The 23227-nt window shown below is 47.7% G+C and overlaps 1 protein-coding gene across 1 annotated transcript in view; it reads right to left on the bottom strand.

Moving 5' to 3' along the window:
* The window catches only part of LOC120990939 (protein unc-13 homolog A-like), a 2175961-nt gene that overhangs the window by 1283007 nt on the left and 869727 nt on the right, over positions 1-23227 (bottom strand). The window lies entirely within an intron of this gene.

Here is a 23227-nt window from a genome sequence, read left to right as displayed (position 1 = left end):
GTGATCAGCTCGGCGCTCAAGGCAGACTTAGGAGCAGGGAGCCACCCAGCTAGTAAAGCCGCCCTGGGAACGAGGTAAAACACAGATCCTCGTTCCTGAAGCTAAGCAGCAGATCTGCGGCTAATGGGGGACCGAGTGCACCTTCGGAACCCTGTTACAGTAGTGTCCCGTTGACAGAGTGGAGAGGGTGTCAGCAGTAAGTTTCTGTTGACATCACTGTTAATTTTGCCCTTCTAATCCATCATAAGAACAACCCCCAAAAAACAGATCCTGTCTTGAGCATCCTCCTTCACAGCATTTGGTCAGTGATCCATCAGTATTGCTAAGGCCAAAAAAAAAAAAAACAGGAGTGGATACAAAACAAAGATGACACATGAATGGAATACTTGCATGTCTTGTATGTTTTGTACCCACTCCTGCTTTTGGCCTCCAAATCATGATCCAATCCGGATGCAAAATAGGGACCATGTGATACAGGCCTTAAGGCTGCTCCAATGACAGGATCCGTTCTGTTTCTCATTTTTTTAAATATTTCTGACAGATCAGAAGGGTAAAATAAATGGTGATGTCAACAAGGCCAAACAGGTACAATAGCGGCCCCGTCAGAGTGGGAGGGTGGCAACTGCATGAGGAGTCACAGTGCTCCAGTTACATTATGGGGAGGGTGGCAACCGCATGAGGAGTCAACACAGTGGCTTACTCAGAGTAGGGAGGTGGCAACAGCATGAGGAGTCAACACAGTGGCCCAGTAACAGAGTAGTGAAGTGGGGGACAAAAGCAGTGGCAGTAACACCACAAGATGGTGGGTGGCAGTAGGATCACATGGCAGAAGGTGTGTGGAATCAGGCAGGTGGCTACATATATTGATATATGTGTTTATGTTGTCCTTTTTAGTGCAAAGCTGGCCATTAATTAAATATTGTTTATATAACAACTAAGTGGTATGGTCTCCGCCAGTTCTGTGAGAAGGTCTGGCAGACGTCCTTCTCTACCTCTTGCATGACTTTCTTTGTTTTGGTTTCACTTTGTCATCTCCTTTCCTTCTGCCAGGTGTCACCTATTTAGACTAATTGTCTCCCTTTATATTCCCTCCCATACTGCCTCACTTTGCGGTTTATACTACTTCCTGGATGAAGTGTTCACTGCTGGAGGCTGCTGCTGCTGCTGTTTGCTCAGATAAGTCTTTTAATGTATTGTGTTTCCTTTCTGGCTTGAATCTAAGTGACCCTGACTCCGTCCGTATAAAGTGCAGGGAGCCGGTGGTAGTGTCCCCTCAGTATTATAGGGTTTTCATGTGTCACACAGTCATAGGTGCGTGGGCATGCAATAGTCTACCATTGAGACCCTTGCATGGGCGTAGCAGTCAGGGAGAGCTCTTAGGGTTTTATAGAGCTCACCTATATGCTCCTTAGTTTGGGATCAAGCCAGTCGGACGTTTATTCATAAGTTCCAGCTATCTGTAACATCATCCGTGACATTATAATCCGCCGTAACCGTCTAAAGCATGCATCCGATTTCAGCCTTGATTGACCGCATGCAAGGTCTTTCGCTGGAGGTAGCAGATCTCCGTACAACTGTGTCTCAGTTTCAGGTGACCAGTTCTGCTGTCGTTCATGGAGTTTGTTCCTAGCCTAAGATCTCGCTTCCGGATACGTTCTCCGGGGGTAGTAAGAATTTTGTTCGCTTTAGAGAGGCTTGCAAACTCCATTTTCGCCTACTTCCTCATTCCTCTGGTGATGAGGAGCAGAGGGTGGGGATCATCATCTCGAATTTTCGCAAATGTTCGTGAACAGGCAAACCGGGCGAACCGCCATAGACTTCAATAGGCAGGCGAATTTTAAAACCCACAGGGACTCTTTCTGGCCACAATAGTGGTGGAAAAGTTGTTTCAAGGGGACTAACACCTGGACTGTGGCGTGCCGGAGGGGGATCCATGGCAAAACTCCCATGGAAAATTACGTCGTTGACGCAGAGTCGGGTTTTAATCCATAAAGAGCATAAATCACCTAACATTTCTAAATTGTTTGGAATAATGTCATTTAAAACATCAGGTATGATGTTGTATCGATCAGGTAGTGTAAGGGGTACGCCCGCTTCACAGTGACATACCAAACTCCCCGTTTAAAGCACTGCAAACAGTCCATTTGCACCAAGCTAGCCATGTCCCGTTCCTTGACCTCACTGACGTCATTAAAGGTCTCTTCCTCCACCCAGCCACGTACAACACCAAGGGTCCCCGAAAGGTGACAAGCCCCCTGCTGTGGTTGGTCTTCCACCTCCTCAAAGCCACCTTCCTCCTATGACTCCTCTTCTTCAGACTCCTCTCTCTGCATTGCCGCAGGTCCAGCAATCGACGACAAGGCTGCTTCTGGTGGTGGTGACCACAACTCTTCCTCTTCATGCTCATCTACGGCCTGATCCAGCACTCTTCGCAGGGCACGTGCCAGAAAAAACGCATATGGGATGAGGTTGATGATGTTGCCTTGGGTTTGACTGACCAAGTTTGTCACCTCCGCAAAAGGACGCATGAGCCTACAGCCATTGTGCATGAGCGTTCAGTAACGCGGCCAAAAAATACCCAGCTCCGCAGAGGCTGTCTTTTTTTTAATAAAAAAAAATTTAAAAAAAATCAGTTAACAGTTAAATCTCTGTTTTGTCCCCTATTAGCGGCCAGTGTATGGAATAGATTTTAGGAATTGGGAGATGGAAAAAAGATGCTTGGTCGGTCCTCTTACTTCCAATTTGGGGCACTGCGTGTACGGCTTGCAATGTACTGTGCCACCAGATATGAATGGTGTGTTTAAGTAGTACTATTCCTATCTGGTGGCACAGTACATTGCAAGCCGTACACGCAGTGCCCCAAATTGGAAGTAAGAGGACCGACCAAGCATCTTTTTCCATCTCCCGGTTCCTAAAATCTATTCCATACACCGGCCCCTGATGGGGGACGTAACAGGGATTAAACTGATAGGAATAGTACTACTTAAACACACCACTCATATCAGTTTAATACCTGTTACGTCCCCTATCAGGGGACGTGTATGGAATAGATTTTAGACAACCGCAAAGAGTTGTCAATAGTTGACACTCATGACAAATTTTATTCCTCTATGCGTCAATCTTGGTGTAGTGATGACTGCTCGTGGGCACGTTTGGGAGATTGCAGGCGATGGTTTTTTTTCAAAGCCTATGGTCGTGCTGAGGTAGTTCAGTGACAGTTAAGTGACCCAGAAAACAATGATTCTGCACTGTGGGCCCATTGTTGGCCTAGTAGGCTTTAATGATCACCTTAGATGATACACAAAGAAAATTTGTTTTTTTCTATGCAAAATTATCCAGCTGATCGCTTTTCGTCTGTTCACAATGAAGCAACAACCTTATCATTTGGGGTGTGCCAACACACTCAAAGGTGGTCGCTTCATTGTGATACGCAAGCCACTTCACCACAACAAGGTAACGATCACGAAGGGGACTTGACACATGTATGTGCCTTTGTTTTTGCAGCCACAGTGCAGCACCAGAGGCCAGAAAAATTTATGTTTTCTAGGCAGAAAGTGCCCTAAAACATTGCGGCTTGAACCCTAGTTGGTGGTGGATAAGTCACGCAAGTCATCCGGCATGCAGAGATAAAATACAGCAGCGTGTGGACCATTTTTAGCCCAAGGCAGCTCAGTCATCACGCCTTCTTTAGTCGAATGTATTGCCCACTGTCAGTCCCTTCAGGATCCATGCCTCATTCATCTTAATAAAAGGTGAGGTAATCTAGACTTTTTTGACCTAGGCAACTTCTCTTCTCAGTGACAATACCTCCTGCTGCGCTGAAGGTCCTTTCTGACAGGACACTTGAAGCGGGGCAGGCCAGAAGTTCTATCTCAAATTGGGATAGCTCAGGCCACAGGTCAAGCCTGCACACCTAGTAGTCAAGGGGTTCATTGCGCCTCAGAGTGTCGATATCTGCAGTTAAGGCGAGGTAGTCTGCTACCTGTCGGTCGAGTCGTTCTCCGAGGGTGGACCCCGAAGGGCTGTGGCGATGTGTAGGACTAAAGCTCTGCATGTCCTCCATCAACAACACGTCTGTAAAGCGTCCTGTTCTTGCCGGCGTGGTCGTGGTAGGAGGAGGATTACTTTCACCTCTTCCCCTGTTAGATTACAGTTGTGCTGTGACATCACCCTTATACGCTGTGTAAAGCATACTTTTTAATTTATTTTGGAACGGCTGCATCCTTTCCGACTTCTGGTAATTCGGTAACATTTCAGGCACTTTCTGCTTATATGGGGGTCTAGTAGCGTGGCCACCCAGTACAGGTCGTTCTCCTTCAGCCTTTTTATACGAGGGTCACTCAACAGGCACGACAGCATGAAAGACCCCATTTGCACAAGGTTGGATGCCGAGCTACTCATGTCCTGTTCCTCGTCCTCACTGAAGGTCTGTTCTTCCTCCCAGCCACGTACAACACCACGGGTACCAGATAGGCAACAACGAGCACCCTGGGATGCCTGCTGTGGTTGGTCTTCCTCCTCCTCAAAGCCACAATCCTCCTCTGACTCCTCTTCCAGCGTTGCCGCAGGTCCAGCAAGCGATGCTGATAAGGCTGTTTCTGGTGGTGACCACAACTCTTCCTCTTCACGCTCATCTACGGCCTGATCCAGCACTCTTCGCAGGGCACGCTCCAGGAAGAAAACAAATGGGATGATGTCGCTGATGGTGCCTTCGGTGCGACTGACTAGGTTTGTCACCTCCTCAAAAGGGCGCATGAGCCTACAGGCATTGCGCATGAGTGTCCAGTAACGTGGCCAAAAAATTCCCAGCTCCGCAGAGGCTGTCCTAACACCCTGGTCATACAAATACTCGTTGACGGCTTTTTCTTGTTGGAGCAGGCGGTCGAACATTAGGAGTGTTGAATTCCAACGTGTCGGGCTGTCGCAAATCAAGCGCCTCACTGGCATGTTGTTTCGGCGCTGAATGTCTGAAAAGTGTGCCATGGCCATGTAGGAATGCCTGAAATGGCCACACACACACACCTTTCTGGCCTGCTTGAGGACGTCCTGTAAGCCTGGGTACTTAGACACAAAGCATTGTACGAGGAGATTCAACACATGTGCCATGCACGACACATGTGACAACTTACCCAAATTCAATGCCGCCAACAAATTGCTTCCATTGTTACACACCACTTTGCCGATCTCCAGTTGGTGCGGGGTCAGCCACTGATCCACCTGTGCGTTCAGGAGTGCTGGTCCGGTGTGGCTCTCTGCTTTCAGGCAAGTCAACCCCAAGACAGCGTGACACTGTCGTATCCGGGATGTGGAATAGCCCCTGGGGAGCTGGGGAAGGGGGGGATTCATTTGATGTGCAGCCAGACACAGCAGCAGAAGGACTCAGCCGATGAGGTTATGGAAGAGGATGGAGTAGAGGAGGTGGCAGTAGGCCTGCCTGCAAGTCGTGGCGGTGTCACCAACTCCGCTGCAGAGCCACGCATTCCATGCTTGGCAGCCGTCAGCAGGTTGACCCAATGCGCAGTATAGGTGATATACCTGCCCTGACCGTACTTTGCAGACCAGGTGTCAGTGGTCAGATGGACCCTTGTCCCAACACTGTATGCCAGAGATGCCATGACTTCCTTTTCAATCACTGAGTAGAGGTTTGGGATTGCCTTTTTTGAAAAAAAATTTCGTCCGGGTACCTTCCACTGTGGTGTCCTAATAGCGACAAATTTTTTGAAGGCCTCAGACTCCACCAGCTGGTATGGTAAAAGCTGGCGGGCTAAGAGTTCCGTCAAGCCAGCTGTCAGACGCCGGGCAAGGGGGTGACTCTGTGACATTGGCTTCCTACACACAAACATTTCCTTTACAGACACCTGACTGGGCAGATGAGATGGAACTGCTGAAGGTGAGAGGCGGAGTGGCGGGTGGTTGAGAGGGGGCAAGGAGGACAGCAGTGGTTGACGTGGCTGAAGATGCTGGACAAGGAGGAGGATGGTGGCTTTGAGTTTGTGTGCTGCTTCTACTCGTCATCATGTGTTGATCCCATAGGCGTTTGTGATGTGCGATCATGTGCCTTCGCAAAGCAGTTGTACCTAGGTGGGTGTTGGATTTCCCACGACTCAGTTTCTTTTGGCACAGGTTGCAAATGGCATCGCTGTTGTCAGAGGCAGACACAAAAAAAATGCCACACTGCTGAGCTTTGCAATGACGGCATTCTGGTGGTGGCAACAGCATGCGTTGATTGGCGTGCTGTCTGGCTGACCCCAGGTGCCGATACATGCTGTCTGACTGTGCCACTAGCTCCTTGCGACGACCTCCCCCTGCTTCCAACTCGTCGCCTCCTTCTCTGTCTCCCCTTCTGAACTTTCCCAGTCTTCTCTTTGAGCAGGCACCCACGTGGCATCCACGGACACATCGTCATCAACCACTTCACTTGTATCTGACACCTCAGCAAAGGAAGCAGCAGCAGGTACAACATCATTATCATCACACTGTACGTCCATGTGTGTAATGCTGCCTGGCTGAGACATATCCCTTTTATCTCCATCCTCTGGCAATAATGGTTGCGCATCACTAATTTCATCCAACTCATGTGTAAATAACTCCTCTGAGGGATCAAGTGAAGTGGCTGTGGTGGCGGCGGGCGGGAGAGTGGTAACTTGAGAGCAGGTGACCAAAGCTGAGCTGGAGGAGGATGGTGCGTCAAGGTTCTTAGCGGAAGCTGTTGAAAATTGGGTGTCCTGTGTAAGCCAGTCAACTATTTTCTCCGAATTTTTTGGGTTCAGGGTACGTGGCCTCTGAACACTGGGCATTATTCCAGGGCCTGTGGAAATCACAGCCCCCTGTGGCGTGGCCTTCCTCTGCCTGTCATTTTTTATTAGATAAGTGTTACTATGCGTGCAAGGTACTGTGCCACCCTATATAAGTGGTGGGCAGTGGGCACAGTACAGTCTGTGTGGGCCTGACACACACTGGCTTGCAAATGTGATTAGATCACAGAAAAATATTAAATAGAATTTTTTTTTATCTGCGAGGTATTTTCTGTCACACCCTGCATGAATGATGTGCACACAGTACTGTCTGTGACTGAGCCTGCAGCCTCTCACACATGGGCAGGCAACTGCAAAATACACTCACCTAAAGAATTATTAGGAACACCTGTTCTATTTCTCATTAATGCAATTATCTAGTCAACCAATCACATGGCAGTTGCTTCAATGCATTTAGGGGTGTGGTCCTGGTCAAGACAATCTCCTGAACTCCAAACTGAATGTCAGAATGGGAAAGAAAGGTGATTTAAGCAATTTTGAGCGTGGCATGGTTGTTGGTGCCAGACGGGCCGGTCTGAGTATTTCACAATCTGCTCAGTTACTGGGATTTTCACGCACAACCATTTCTAGGGTTTACAAAGAATGGTGTGAAAAGGGAAACACATCCAGTATGCGGCAGTCCTGTGGGCAAAAATGTCTTGTGGATGCTAGAGGTCAGAGGAGAATGGGCCGACTGATTCAAGCTGATAGAAGAGCAACGTTGACTGAAATAACCACTCGTTACAACCGAGGTATGCAGCAAAGCATTTGTGAAGCCACAACATGCACAACCTTGAGGCGGATGGGCTACAACAGCAGAAGACCCCACCGGGTACCACTCATCTCCACTACAAATAAGAAAAAAAGAGGTTACAATTTGCACGAGCTCACCAAAATTGGACTGTTGAAGACTGGAAAAATGTTGCCTGGTCTGAGGAGTCTCAATTTCTGTTGAGACGTTCAAATGGTAGAGTCCGAATTTGGCATAAACAGAATGAGAACATGTATCCATCCTCTGATGGCTACTTCCAGCAGGATAATGCACCATGTCACAAAGCTCGAATCATTTCAAATTGGTTTCTTTAACATGACAATAAGTTCACTGTACTAAAATGGCCCCCACAGTCACCAGATCTCAACCCAATAGAGCATCTTTGGGATGTGGTGGAACGGGAGCTTCATGCCCTGGATGTGCATCCCTCAAATCTCCATCAACTGCAAGATGCTATCCTATCAATATGGGCCAACATTTCTAAAGAATGCTATCAGCACCTTGTTGAATCAATGCCACGTAGAATTAAGGCAGTTCTGAAGGCAAAAGGGGGTCCAACACCGTATTAGTATGGTGTTCCTAATAATTCTTTGTGTATATATATATATATATATATATATATATATATATATAGACTGATGTACCAGCCCTGAAAAGGGCTTTTTGGGGTGCTGTCAGGACGCTGTCCTTACAGCAGATGAGTCTGTGGACACAGAACACTGCCCTAGCTAACGCTTTCCCTATTGAATCAGCAGCACTGTCCCTCCTCTCACTGAGAATGCAGATTCCGAATGAATCTCAAATGGATGCTGTCCAGGAGGTGGGAGGGAGGATCTGCTGCTGATTGGCTGGAATGTGTCTGCTGACTGAGGTACAGGGTCAAAGTTTACTCAATGATGTATAGGGGGCGGACCAAACATTGCATATGTTCGCCCACCGCGGCGAACAAGCTATGTTCGCCGGCGAACTATTTGGGCCATCACTATGTGTGACACCAGATATGAGTAGCATTGGCAGAAGTTGGCAAAGCAGACGCTGTAGGCCTAACACACACGCTTGCAGAAAAGTAACTGCTATTACATTAGTCAAAATTGTGTTTTTTTTTTAAATGCAAGCTTCTATGACACCAGATATGAGTGGCACTGGTGCAGTACGCAGACCTGCAGGGTATTGCGATGGTGAGGTCACGGTTACTTAAGCAAACGAGGGTTGCTTTTGGTTACTCAGTTTATTGAAAGACCCTGGGCAGGCGTTACAGCAGTGATGGAGAGGCTGGCACAGGGGTCCTCTGAGGCACTGTGTATAGGGACCATGCTAGTGGTAAGTGAGGTGCCCTGGGTGTTGCAGGATTAATGTGCCGGTGGCAAGATCCCTTTAAGATTTGTGACGCCAGTGCTGGTAACGGTGGCACACCGATTGATAGGAATAATTGAGGAACACAATGTTGCGGTGAACCAAAACTTCCTTTTACTGGAAACAGTCAACTATTTACAGTCTGGGTTCAGTTCCACATAGCAGTAGCAATAATCAGGCTTTCACAAATGGCAGGCACAATGTTCTTGCAAGATACTCAGAGGGTAAAAACACTTACAGATCAGGCTGCACTTTTCCTCAGAAATCCTGTGCACTATTCCTCAGAACTCCTGTCTGTCTTAATCCCAAGGCCCGTATGCCCTATTGATGGCTTTATCCTTGGTCACCAAAACTTCCTCTATATATATATATATATATATATATATCCTTGCATTAAGTAGATCCTTCTGCCCTTCAGCTCTCTGGTTCAGCTGGAAACTCTTCTCCTCTGCACTGTACTCTTGTGGGAACTGCAGGTTTCTCAGGAGGTAGCCTCTTCTCCTGGTGGCAACTAGAAGCCTGGGCTGTCTTGCTGCATGGCAGAGCCTGCACCTCAGCTCCTCTCTGGCTAAAGTGTCCTCTTGCTTCTGGCTCTGCACACAGACTCCTTTCCCTGAACAGGACCTGACTATATATATTAAGGGTTCCCTAGCTCCCTCTACTGTCTAGGAGGAGGAACTACACCCTAACAGGCCTGATACACAGGGAAAATAAACATAAAACATAGCAATATACATTAAAATGGAATGTAAAATACAATGCCACTGTTCCACAGGAGGTGGAGAACAAACGTGGCCCAATTGACCCTTGTGTAGTGCCCACATTTACCTAGTGGGACACTACACTGGCAGAAGCTGATTAGTACAAAAATAGGTTACAAATAGAGTTGAGCGAACACCTGGATGTTCGGGTTCGAGAAGTTCGGCCGAACTTCCTGGAAATGTTCGGGTTCGGGATCCGAACCCGACCCGAACTTCGTCCCGAACACGAACCCCATTGAAGTCAATGGGGACCCGAACTTTTCGGCACTAAAAAGGCTGTAAAACAGCCCAGGAAAGAGCTAGAGGGCTGCAAAAGGCAGCAACATGTAGGTAAATCCCCAGCAAACAAATGTGGATAGGGAAATGAATTAAAATAAAAATAAAAAAAAATAACCAATATCAATTGGACAAAGGTCCCATAGCAGAGAATCAGGCTTCACGTCAGCAGAGAATCAGTCTCTTCATGCCATAGCAGAGAATCAGGCTTCACGTCACCCACCACTGGAACAGGCCACTGTCACATATTTAGGCCCCGGCACCCAGACAGAGGAGAGAGGTCCCGTAACAGAGAATCTGGCTTCATGTCAGCACAGAATCAGTCTTCATGTTATAGCAGAGAATCAGGCTTCACGTCACCCACCACTGGAAGAGGCCACTGTCACATATTTAGGCCCAGGCACCCAGGCAGAGGAGAGAGGTCCCGTAACAGAGAATCTGGCTTCATGTCAGCACAGAATCAGTCTTCATGTCATAGCAGAGAATCAGGCTTCACGTCACCCACCACTGGAACAGGCCACTGTCACACATTTAGGCCCTGGCACCCAGACAGAGGAGAGAGGTCCCGTAACAGAGAATCTGACTTCATGTCAGCACAGAATCAGTCTTCATGTTATAGCAGAGAATCAGGCTTCACGTCACCCACCACTGGAACAGGCCACTGTCACATATTTAGGCCCCGGCACCCAGGCAGAGGAGAGGTTCATTCAACTTTGGGTTGCCCCGCAATATAATGGTAAAATGAAAATAAAAATAGTATTGAATGAGGAAGTGCTCTGGAGTACAATAATATATGGTTAAGGGGAGGTAGTTAATGTCTAATCTGCACAAGGGATGGACAGGTCCTGTGGGATCCATGCCTGGTTCATTTTTATGAACGTCAGCTTGTCCACATTGGCTGTAGACAGGCGGCTGCGTTTGTCTGTAATGACGCCCCCTGCTGTGCTGAATACACGTTCAGACAAAATGCTGGCCTCCGGGCAGGCCAGCACCTCCAAGGCATAAAAGGCTAGCTCTGGCCACGTGGACAATTTGGAGACCCAGAAGTTGAATGGGGCCGAACCATCAGTCAGTACGTGGAGGGGTGTGCACAGGTACTGTTCCACCATGTTAGTGAAATGTTGCCTCCTGCTAACACGTTCTGTATCAGGTGGTGGTGCAGTTAGCTGTGGCGTGGTGACAAAACTTTTCCACATCTCTGCCATGCTAACCCTGCCCTCAGAGGAGCTGGCCGTCACACAGCTGCGTTGGCGACCTCTTGCTCCTCCTCTGCCTTCGCCTTGGGCTTCCACTGGTTCCCCTGTGACATTTGGGAATGCTCTCAGTAGCGCGTCTACCAACGTGCGCTTGTACTCGCGCATCTTCCTATCACGCTCCAGTGTAGGAAGTAAGGTGGGCACATTGTCTTTGTACCGGGGATCCAGCAGGGTGGCAACCCAGTAGTCCGCACACGTTAAAATGTGGGCAACTCTGCTGTCGTTGCGCAGGCACTGCAGCATGTAGTCGCTCATGTGTGCCAGGCTGCCCAGAGGTAAGGACAAGCTGTCCTCTGTGGGAGGCGTATCGTCATCGTCCTGTGTTTCCCCCCAGCCACGCACCAGTGATGGGCCCGAGCTGCTTTGGGTGCCACCCCGCTGTGAACATGCTTCATCCTCATCCACCTCCTCCTCATCCTCGTCCTCCAGTAGTGGGCCCTGTCTGGCCACATTTGTACCTGGCCTCTGCTGTTGCAAAAAACCTCCCTCTGAGTCACTTCGAAGAGACTGGCCTGAAAGTGCTAAAAATGACCCCTCTTCCTCCTCTTCCTCCTGGGCCACCTCCTCTTCCATCATCGCCCTAAGTGTTTTCTCAAGGAGACATAGAAGTGATATTGTAACGCTGATAACGGCGTCATCGCCACTGGCCATGTTGGTGGAGTACTCGAAACAGCGCAACAGGGCACACAGGTCTCGCATGGAGGCCCAGTCATTGGTGGTGAAGTGGTGCTGTTCCGCAGTGCGACTGACCCGTGCGTGCTGCAGCTGAAACTCCACTATGGCCTGCTGCTGCTCGCACAGTCTGTCCAGCATGTGCAAGGTGGAGTTCCACCTGGTGGACACGTCGCATATGAGGCGGTGACCGGGAAGGCCGAAGTTACGCTGTAGCGCAGACAGGCGAGCAGCGGCAGGGTGTGAACGCCGGAAGCGCGAACAGACGGCCCGCACTTTATGCAGCAGCGCTGACATTTCGGGGTAGTTGCGAATGAACTTCTGCACCACCAAATTCAGCACATGCGCCAGGCAAGGGATGTGCGTCAAACCGGCTAGTCCCAGAGCTGCAACGAGATTTCGCCCATTATCGCACACCACCAGGCCGGGCTTGAGGCTCACCGGCAGCAACCACTCGTCGGTCTGTTGTTCTATACCCCGCCACAACTCCTGTGCGGTGTGGAGTCTGTCCCCCAAACATATGAGTTTCAGAACGGCCTGCTGACGTTTACCCCGGGCTGTGCTGAAGTTGGTGGTGAAGGTGTGTGGCTGACTGGATGAGCAGGTGGAAGAAGAGGAGGAGGAAGCTGAGTAGGAGGAGGAGGAGACAGGAGGCAAAGAATGTTACCCTGCGATCCTTGGCGGTGGAAGGACGTGCGCCAAACAGCTTTCCGCCTGGGGCCCAGCCGCCACTACATTTACCCAGTGTGCAGTTAGGGAGATATAGCGTCCCTGGCCGTGCTTACTGGTCCACGTATCTGTGGTTAGGTGGACCTTGCCACAGATGGCGTTGCGCAGTGCACACTTGATTTTATCGGACACTTGGTTGTGCAGGGAAGGCACGGCTCTCTTGGAGAAGTAGTGGCGGCTGGGAACAACATACTGTGGGACAGCAAGCGACATGAGCTGTTTGAAGCTGTCTGTGTCCACCAGCCTAAATGACAGCATTTCATAGGCCAGTAGTTTAGAAATGCTGGCATTGAGGGCCAGGGATCGAGGGTGGCTAGGTGGGAATTTACGCTTTCTCTCAAATGTTTGTGAGATGGAGAGCTGAACGCTGCCGTGTGACATGGTTGAGATGCTTGGTGACGCAGGTGGTGGTGTTGGTAGTACATCCCATGTTTGCTGGGCGGCAGGTACCAACGTTCCTCCAGAGGTGGAGGAAGAGGCCGAGGCGGCGGCGGCAGCAGCAGAAGAGGCCGAGGCGGCAGCAGCAGAAGAGGTAGCAGGGGGAGCCTGAGTGACTTCCTTGTTTTTAACGTGTTTACTCCACTGCAGTTCATGCTTTGCATGCAGGTGCCTGGTCATGCAGGTTGTGCTAAGGTTCAGAACGTTAATGCCTCGCTTCAGGCTCTGATGGCACAGCGTGCAAACCACTCGGGTCTTGTCGTCAGCACATTGTTTGAAGAAGTGCCATGCCAGGGAACTCCTTGAAGCTGCCTTTGGAGTGCTCGGTCCCAGATGGCGGCGGTCAGTAGCAGGCGGAGTCTCTTGGCGGCGGGTGTTCTGATTTTGCCCACTGCTCCCTCTTTTGCTACGCTGTTGGCTCGGTCTCACCACTGCCTCTTCCTCCGAACTGTGAAAGTCAGTGGCACGACCTTCATTCCATGTGGGGTCTAGGACCTCATCGTCCCCTGCATCGTCTTCCACCCAGTCTTGATCCCTGACCTCCTGTTCAGTCTGCACACTGCAGAAAGACGCAGCAGTTGGCACCTGTGTTTCGTCATCATCAGAGACGTGCTGAGGTGGTATTCCCATGTCCTCATCATCAGGAAACATAAGTGGTTGTGCGTTAGTGCATTCTATCTCTTCCACCCCTGGGGAAGGGCTAGGTGGATGCCCTTGGGAAACCCTGGCAGCAGAGTCTTCAAACAGCATAAGAGACTGCTGCATAACTTGAGGCTCAGACAGTTTCCCTGATATGCATGGGGGTGATGTGACAGACTGATGGGCTTGGTTTTCATGCGCCATCTGTGCGCTTTCTGCAGAAGACTGGGTGGGAGATAATGTGAACATGCTGGATGCACTGTCGGCCACCCAATTGACTAATGCCTGTACCTGCTCAGGCCTTACCATCCTTAGAACGACATTGGGCCCCACCAAATATCCCTGTAAATTCTGGCGGCTACTGGGACCTGAGGTAGTTGGTACACTAGGACGTGTGGCTGTGGCAGAACGGCCACGTCCTCTCCCAGCACCAGAGGGTCCACTAACACCACCACGACCATGTCCACGTCCGCGTCCCTTACTAGATGTTTTCCTCATTGTTCCTGTTCACCACAATAAGAAAAATATTATTAGGGCCAATGCATTGAATTCAAATTCAGGCCTCTTTTTTACAGACACCTAACACTGTCTGGCTATCTATTTAGGTACCGTATTACACTAATACAGGCACACCAGTAATGACAGATTTAGCTGAATATAAATGTGAGGCCTGTTTTTTAGGCGCTGTGTGACAGCTATACGTTTAATCACAGAATTAGACTTGTAGCTGCACTGTAGCGTGTGTGTTAAGTTTTTCAGAATGACCCTATCAGCACCTTGAATCTAATATACCCTTTTTGGGATAGATTTAAAGTAGGCCTGATATAGCAGAAACTACTAATTTTGAGAATGGCAAATTTGGGAATAGTTTTTCAACCCAGAACAAAAACTGTGCTTTTACGGTCACTAAAAATAACTTGACCAGCTAAAACAGTACTGATTTGGAGGAATGTCAGGCCTATTTTTTAGGCGCTGGGTGACAGGCTCAACTTGCCCCTGATGTAGTATATGGCCAAAAAATAACCACACTATTGATGGTTAAATGCACTTGGGTGACACAGGCTCAGCCTGCACCTGATGTAGGATATAGCAAAAAATAACCACACTATTGATGGTTAAATGCACTTGGTGGTAGCTTGTGCTGGCGCACCACAAGCCACAAAATGGCCGCCGATCACCCCAGAAAAAAGTGATATAAAAACGCTCTGGGCAGCCTAAAAAAAGTGAGCTATTCAATATCAGCACTTCAATGATCCACAGCTGGAGATCGATCACTGAATGAAGTCTTTTGGAGGAGTTAATCTGCCTAATCTCGCCCTAACGTCGCAGCAGCAACCTCTCCCTACGCTTGTATCAGCAGAGTGACGTGCAGCGCTACGTGACCCAAGCTTATATAGAGGCTGGGTCACATGCTGCACTGGCCAATCACAGCCATGCCAATAGTAGGCAAGGCTGTGATGGCCTCTTGGGGCAAGTAGTATGACGCTTGTTGATTGGCTGCTTTGCAGCCTTTCAAAAAGCGCCAAGAAAGCGCCGAACACCGAACCCAAACCCGGACTTTTACGAAAATGTTCAGGTTCGGGTCCGTGTCACGGACACCCCAAAATTCGGTACGAACCCGAACTATACAGTTCGGGTTCGCTCATCCCTAGTTACAAAGAAATGGCGTAAAGAAACAATAAAGCCCCTAACTAGAGCTTAACTCAGAAAATAACTAGAGTCCCTATAAAAGGACACTGAGAACTACTAAGCTAAAAAATATTATTTTATTGGAGTATATAATTAAAAACATACAAGGAGATGACAGACAAATGCAAAAAGTGCAGTACAATCCTGGGAGAGTTTATCAAGTACATCAGTATAATAAGGTAAGTGACCTAAATGTAAGAGCCTATAAGTAGAAAAACTACTATATAAAATATATATTGAAAGGGTATCCACTATTGATGAGTGCAAGTAGTAGCAAATATAAAGTGCAAGTGCATGCTATAATATAAGCAAAAGAAGAGATAGCAACTCTCCAATGTGGATATATATATATACACACACACACACACACACACACACACATACATACATACATACATACACATATATACATACACACACACACACACTATCTATTCAGCCAGATACAGCAAACAGTAAAGTGCTATAATAGAGAAAACATAACCAATGTTGGTTCAAAAGGCAGAAAACCGCAACAAGTTACATCAACCATGCGGTCTGAAAAGTCAAGGTCACATACCGTATATAAAAGGTAGCAAATCCACAGGAAGACTGCACACCCCGACGCGCGTTTCGATTTGAAACCTTCCTCTATACTATATGGTAATTTTTCTACTTATAGGAGCTTACATTTAGGTCACTTACCTTATTATACTGTTGTACTTGATACTCTCCCAGGATTGTACTGCACTTTTTGCATTTGCCTGTCATCTTCTTGTATGTTTTTAATTATATACTCAATAAAATAATATTTTTTAGCTTAGTAGTTCTCAGTGTCCTTTTAAAGGTTCACTGGCAGAAGTTGGCAGAGTAGATGCTGTAGGCCTAACACACACGCTTCCAGAAAATTAACTGCTATTATATTAGTCAAAATGTATTTATCTTTTTAAATGCAAGCTACTGTGTGTGACACCAGATATGAGTGGCACTGGCAGTAGTTGGCAGAGTAGACGCTGTAGGCATAAGGCCTCTTGCACACGACAGTATTTTTTCACGACGGGGTTCCGTTGATCCTTGACCGTTTTTTCATCTGTGGGTCTTCCTTGATTTTTAGAGGATCCACGGACATGAAAAAGTTGTTTGTGTCCGCCTGGCCGTGCGGAGCCAAACGGATCCGTCCTGACTTACAATGCAAGTCAATGTGGACGGATCCGTTTGACGTTGACACAATATGGTGCAATTGCAAACGGATCCGTCCCCCATTGACTTTACATTGAAAGTCAGGAGTTAATATACAATAGGATTGGAGTTTTCTCCAATCCGATGGTATATTTTAACTTGAAGCGTCCCCATCACCATGGGAACGCCTCTGTTAGAATATACCGTCGGATTTGAGTTAGATCGTGAAACTCATATCCGACAGTATATTCTAACAGAGACGTTCCCATAGTGATGGGGACGCTTCAAGTTAGAATATCCTACGAACTGTGTACATGACTGCCCCCTGCTGCCTGGCTGCACCCGATCTTTTACAGGGGGCTGTGATCTGCACAATTAACCCCTCAGGTGCCGCACCTAAAGGGTTCATTGTGCGTATCATAGCCCCCTGTAAGAGATCAGGTGCTGCCAGGCAGGAGGGGGCAGATCCCTTCCCTCCCCAATATTATATTCATTGGTGGCTAGTGCAGCCTCCCCTCTCCCCCCCCAGTTAAAATCACGTTCCCCCATCATTGGTGGCCGTGGAGAGTTGCGATGTCTGACCGGCCGGGCGCTCCTCCTACTGGTAAGTGAAAGGTCTGTGCGGCGCATTGCCTATAGCACAGACCTGTCACTTACCAGTAGGAGGAGCGCCCGGCTGGTCAGACATTGCAGCTCGCAGGTAAGTATAATGCTTCTAAAAATTGCTAAGTAACCATGGCAACCAGGACAAGAAATAGCTGTTTTGGCATTGTTTTTATTTTTTGTTATTTACAACATTCATCTGACAGGTTAGATCATGTGATATTTTTATAGACCAGGTTGTCATGGATGCGGCGATACCTAATATGTATACTTTTTATTTATGTAAGTTTTACACAAGGATTTCATTTTTGAATCAAAAAATATATAAATTGTTTGTGTCTCCATATTCCGAGAGCCATAGTTTGTTTTTGGATGATTACCTTGGGTAGGGTATGATTTTTGCGGGGCGAGATGACGTTTTTTTTGGCACTATTTTGGGGTGCGTGTGACTTTTTGATCGCTTGCCATTACACTTTTTGTGATGTAAGGTGACAAAAAAAAGGGTTTATTTAGCACAGTTTTTATTTTACATTTTTTACGGTGTTCATCTGAGGGGTTAGGTCATGTGAAATCTTTATATAGCCGGTTGATACGGACGCAGCGATACCAAATATGTATACTTTTTTCCCCCCTATATTTTACCAATTTTTTTAAACTTTATTTGGGGAAAATGCAGTTTGTTTATTTTTACTTGAAAATTTTTTTGGGGGGGAAAACTTTATTTTTTCACTTTATTTTTTGTCCCACTTTGGGACTTGAACTTTTGGGGGTATATTCCTTTACAATGCATTCCAATACTTCTGTATTGGTATGCATTGGCTGTATGAGTAATACTGTGTGTATTACTCATACAGCTTCCGGGGGCTGTGAGATCCAGGGGGCTAGATCTCACAGGCTCCATGCCAACGGGTTCTCCCCACAGCCCTATGGGGACTCGATGGCACCACCGCCGCACTAGGTAAAAGCAGCAAACTGCAGGTCGCCGACACGAGGGGGGGGGGTTCACGGGACCCTCCCGCGCATTTAGCCAAGGTGCCTCCTCAATGATTTGAGCAGGCACCTTGTTCCGATCACCGCCCGAAGGGTGGCAGTGATCGGACCACCACATGACATACCGGTAAGTCATGGGTCCTTAAGGACTCGGGAACCATGCCGTACCGGTACATCATGTGTCCGTAAAAGGTTAATCTCATCCCAGGCGCCAAAATCACGTTTATACAATCTCTCCCAACCTGAAAGAGTCGCTATGCGTACTTATATCTCTGAGAGCCTGAGAAAGGGACACATCCGACCCTCGAAGTCACCTGTTGCTGCTGGGTTTTTTTTGTTAAGAAAAAAGATGGTTCTTTAAGACCTTGTCTGTATTTCAGGGAGCTGAACCGTATAACAATTCGTGACCCATATCCGCTTCCTCTGATTCCAGACCTGTTTAACCAGATTATTAGGGCTAAAGTTTTTTCTAAGTTGGATTTAAGAGGGGCATACAACCTAGTCAAGGTCAAGGAAAGAGACAAATGGATAACGGCCTTCAATACCCCTGAGGGTCATTTCGAGAATTTGGTTATGCCCTTTGGTTTGATGAATGCTCCGGCCGTCTTCCAACATTTTGTGAACAGCATTTTTTATCATTTAATGGGGAAATTTGTTCCGGTGTATCTAGATGACATTTTGATTTTTTCTCCTGATTTCAAGACTCATCAGGACCACCTACGTCAGGTCTTGCTGATTCTGTGGGAGAATAAATTGTATGCTAAACTGGAAAAATGTGTGTTTGCAGTTCCGGAGATTCAATTTCTTGGTTTTCTTCTCTCCGCTTCTGGTTTTCACATTGATCCCGAGAAGGTCCGCGCGGTGCTTGATTGGTAGCTTCCTGATTATCAGAAGGTACTGATGCGGTTTTTGGCTTTTGCCAATTACAGAAAGTTCATTTTGAATTATTCCTCTGTTAAGCCACACACTGATATGACTAAAAAGGGGGTCGATTTTTCCTCGTGGTCGGTAGATGCGCTTAAAGCCTTTTCTAGTATCAAAGAGAGTTTTGCTTCCGCTCCCATTTTGGTACAACCTGAGGTCTCTCTACCTTTTATTGTTGAGGTGGACGCTTCTGAGGTGGGTGTGGATGCGGTCTTATCTCAGGGTCCCTCTCCTGCCAAATGGCAACAGTGTGCCTTTTTCTCAAGGAAACTCTCCTCTGCAGAGAGAAATTATGATTTGGGAGATGGGGAGTTGTTGGCCATCAAATTAGCTTTTGAGGAATGGCACCATTGGTTAGAGGGAGCCAGACACCCTATTACAGTGTTTACCGACCATAAGAATCTGGCCTACTTGGAATCGGCCAAGCGTCTGAACCCGAGACAGGCCAGTTGGTCTTTGTTCTTTTCTAGGTTTAATTTTGTTGTCACGTTCCGCCCTGGGGTTAAAAATGTGAAGGCGGATGCCCTGTCACGTTGTTTTTCAGGAGGGGGGGGGAATCTTTGAAGACCCGGGTCCCATTTTGGCTGAAGGGGTGGTCGTCTCTGCTCTTTATCCTGATTTGGAGGCAGAGGTTAAGGCAGCCCAGGCAGAGGCTCCTGATCTTTGTCCTCCTTGGAGGTTGTCTGTGCCTCTCGCTTTACGACAAGGTTTTTAAGGAGCACCACAATACTGTCCTTGCTGGGCACCCAGGGAGTAGAGCCAAAGTGGATCTCATTGCTCGGAGATTCTGGTAGCCGGCTCTTCGTAAGACTGTTGAAGGTTTTGTGGCAGCCTGCGAGACCTGCGCTCGTGTCAAGGTCCCTCATTCACGGCCCTCGGGTTCTCTCCTCCCGTTACCCATTCCTTCCCGCCCTTGGATACATCTGTCCATGGACTTCATTACGGACCTGCCTTGTTCCTCAGGGGGAAAACAGATTCTGGTGGTAGTGGACCGTTTTAGCAAAATGGCGCATTTCATTTCCTTTGTTACCCAATGCTAAGACGTTGGCGCAAGCGTTTGTTGATCACATTGTTAAATTGCATGGCATTCCTTCAGACATGGTTTCTGATAGGGGCACGCAATTTGTTTCCAGATTCTGGAAGGCCTTCTGTTCTCGCTTGGGGATTCGGTTGTCGTTCTCTTCTGCTTTTCACCCGCAGTCTAATGGTCAGACCAAACGCGTCAATCAGAATATGGAGACATATCGGTGCTGTTTTGTGGCGGAGAATCAGGAGGATTGGTATTCTTTTTTGTCCCTTGCTGAGTTAGCTTTAAATAACCGTCGCCAGGAGTCCTCTGATAAGTCACCATTTTTTAGTGCATATGGGATTCATCCGCAGTTTGGGACAGTCTCTGGAGAGGGGTCTTCTGGTTTACCTGATGAGGAGAGATTTTCCTCGTCTGTCATTTATTTGGCAAAAGATTCAGGGTAATCTGAAGAGGATGAGTAAGAGATAAGCGTGTGGCGGATAAGAGACGTGTGCCTGGTTTGGACCTGAATGTGGGTGATCTGGTGTGGTTGTCTACAAAGAATATCAAACTGAAGGTTCCCTCCTAGAAGTTGGGTCCTAAGTTTATTGGGCCTTACAAGATCTTGTCCGTCATCAATCCTGTTGCCTTCAGTCTTGATCTTCCTCAGACTTGGAAGATCCATAATGTTTTTCACAGGTCCCTATTAAAACCTTATCTCCAACCCACTGTACCCTCCTCTTTGCCTCCATTATCCGCAGTTCTCTCCAGTACCTCATTCATTGGGAGGGTTATGGTGCCGAGGAGAGGATGTGGGTCCCAGTGGCGGACTTTAAGGCCACTCGTCTCATCAGGGCTTTCCATAGGTCTCATCCTGAGAAGGTGGGCTCTGAGTATAGGGGGTCCACCTCACAGTTCTGTGAGAAGGTCTGGCAGACGTCCTTCTCTACCTCTTGCATGACTTTTTGTTTTGGTTTCACTTTGTCATCTCCTTTCCTTCTCCCAGGTGCCATCTATTTAGACTAATAGTCTCCCTTTATATTCCCTCCCATACTGCCTCACTTTGCGGTTTATACTACTTCCTGGATGAAGTGTTCACTGCTGGAGGCTGCTGTTTGCTCAGATAAGTCTTTTAATGTATTGTGTTTCCTTGCTGGCTTGATTCTAGGTGACCCTGACTCCGTCTGTATTAAGTGCAGGGAGCCGGTGGTCGTGTCCCTTCAGTATTATATGGTTTTCAGGTGTCACAGTCATATGTACGTGGGAATGCAATCGTCTACCATTGAGACCCCGCATGGGCGTAGCAGTCAGGGAGAGCTCTTAGAGTTTTATAGGGCTCACCTATATGCTCCTTGGGATCAAGACAGTCGGACCTTTATTCATAAGTTCCAGCTATCTGCAACATCATCCGTGACAGGTATAGCAGGCTGAGCTATATTTCGGTGAGCTCCCCATATAACACTGTTTTATTCAACTTCCGAATAGTGTCTGAAGCAGGTGGCCGCAAGAAAACAGTACTCTTTCACAAAGATTAGATGTGGCACCCAGAATCTTCTAGTCTGATGCATCAGTCACTGGCGTATAGAAATCCTGTCTGATCCACACCTAATTCATCTTCATAAAGTTCAGTCTCTCCACATTTTGGGTGTAAAGGCAAGTTCTCCTTGGGGTAACTATTAGAGATGGGCTTGCGTTTCGCCCAGTGATCGGTTCGCGGTGAACTTTGCTCGTTCGCCAAACATATGGTGATATTCGTGCCTGCCCTATTCTTTTACATTGTGAAGAACTTTGACCCATGACACATCCATCAGGTGGTACAGGACAGCCAATTGAGACATTTCAGCACATGGACATACCCCCTACCTTATAAATAGACATGATCTGGCTGCCATTTTACATTCTGTCTTTTGTCAGTGTAGGGAGAGGTTGCTGTGTGGAGCAGGGACAGACTGTTAGAGTGTTAGCGACACAAATCGTTAGCTAATAGGTCCATAAAAGTCTTTTAAGGACTGGTATAGGTGTACTATTGTTTGGTGTGCAGTATATAGGGGTGTAATACGCTTATGCTTTCTTTTAGAAAGTATATTATAGTGGATTTGTATAGTGCAGCATTGTGACTGGAGATAGATTCTGCAGCAATACTACAACTACAAAGAGTGACAACTGCAATTATAAAAAAGTATTATAACTGGTGTAATAGACCAGGGGCCCCCCAAAACGACATATTGAAGTGGGGTGTTATAAAAGAATACACTTTTCAAATAGTGCATTTGGGTACTGCAGAAATGTATCCGCTTTCACTGCGTTACCTCTGCTACACACAGTGAGAAAATTTAAAGGAATTTTTTTTTTTATAACTGGTGTGATAGACCAGTGGCCCCCCCAAAACGACATATTGAAGCGGGGTGTTCTATTCCTTCTTCCACATACACTGTGCTTCTCTAGAGACTTTTGTCACAGGGTCATTAAAAAAAATGACAGGCAGAGGAAGAGGCAGGCCCTTCCGCAGGGGTGGTAGCGGTAGTGCAGGAGCACCAGGCCAAAGTGGGAAGTTGCAGAAGGTGTGTTCGATTACGTCAAAGGACACACCAGACTTGGTTGAGTGGCTCACTCAGCCTTCCACTTCTGCACCCTCCTCATCCTCTTCACTCTCTGCTGTGTGCACCCCCAAAGACACCACTACCAACAACACCACCATATACCCTCCGCTTGAGTCACAGGAATTATTTTCCGATCCATCACAAGACATTACCGATGCGCAGCCATTCTTGGCATCTGATCAGGAAGAGGAGGTAGCAACAGCCGCCACTCAGCAGTCTGACGACAGTACCCAGATCAACCCAAGGAGGTTAGTCCCCGCTGTTGCTGCCTACTCCGAGATCTCTAATGTTAGTGGTGGGGAAGGTAATGTCGATGATAACGTGTCTATGGATGTAACGTGCGTGCCCACAAGAGAGGAAGAGGAGGGGAGTTCACAGGGAGAGATGAACCAGCAGATAGGGAAGAGAAGCAGCCCTAACTTATATTGCACAGGAGGGACAAACCAGACTGCTAATGTATCAGGAGTGAGCCATCAACCATGTACGGTCACATCTGGCGCTCCCAGGACGCCGGCACATGGCTCCACAGTGTGGGCTTTTTTTAGTGTGTCAGCTGCTGACAAT

This window comes from Bufo bufo, chromosome 2 (assembly GCF_905171765.1).
Source record: "Bufo bufo chromosome 2, aBufBuf1.1, whole genome shotgun sequence".
Lineage (NCBI taxonomy): Eukaryota > Metazoa > Chordata > Amphibia > Anura > Bufonidae > Bufo > Bufo bufo.
This window is presented reverse-complemented; position numbering and strand designations above follow the sequence as displayed.